Raw genomic sequence first — 982 nt, forward strand, 5'->3', positions numbered from 1 at the left:
ACCTCAGAAACCCAAGGAGGGGTTGCTATAAGTTGGATTTGATGTGATGGCAGTGAGTTTGGTTTTTTGTTTTTTGTTTTACTATGACTGTGGAGTCATCTATTTGTCTTTTCAATTTTGTTAACATTTGATTTATGTATTTTGGGGCTCCTTCATTGGGTGCATAGATTATTTATTATTGTTATGTTCTCTTGTCAAATCTATCCTTTAATCATTATAAAATGTCCTTCCTTGTCTATTACGGTGGTTTTTGTCTTAAATTCAATTTTATCAGAAATTAATATTGCCATTCCTGCTCTTTGCTTGATGTATCTTTTTCCAACCTTTGATTTTTAGTCTATTTTTGTCTTTGTCTCTAAGGTGTGTCTCTTTTAGACAGCATATTGATGGGTTATGTTTTCTTATCCAGTCTGCAACTCAGTGTAATGTAATTATCAACAAGTATGAATTTATGGCTGTCATTTTGTTGTGTTTTTTCATGATGTTGCTGATTTCTTTATTCCATGTAATTTTATGTGCTGAGCTCATGTTTTGCTTATGAATTGTCTTACCATTTCCTTTGTTGCTATTGTTTTAGTATTTGCTAAATATTTGAGCTTGTCCTCTTTTATTTTGATGTAAAGGTTTATCGTTTTTCTTTAAGGTGACCCTGTGATTTATAATCTTCTTCCCAAGTTTAGAACAGTCTGTTCTGTCTTGCACTTGTCTTGACTTCTTTACCATTTAGAAGTTCTGTAACTACACTGCTTTTTCCTTCTTTTTAGTTTGTAGTTGTCCTTCCTTGCCAATCGATGCCTCTGGTTCCCTGTTTACAATTGTGTGAGCTTATTTACTTTGGATACTTCCATAACTGGGTTGGTTTCTGGATTACATCATCATGTGTGTTAATGGGCTGTTGTTATTTGCTATTGTTGGTTCTTTGTCCAAAGGACTCCCTTTAGTATCTCTTGTAAAATTGGTCTGGTTTTAACAAATTCCCTTA

Source organism: Orycteropus afer, unplaced genomic scaffold, assembly GCF_000298275.1.
Source record: "Orycteropus afer afer isolate SDZICR_OR568_19922 unplaced genomic scaffold, OryAfe1.0 scaffold00501, whole genome shotgun sequence".
Classification (NCBI taxonomy): Eukaryota; Metazoa; Chordata; class Mammalia; order Tubulidentata; family Orycteropodidae; genus Orycteropus; species Orycteropus afer.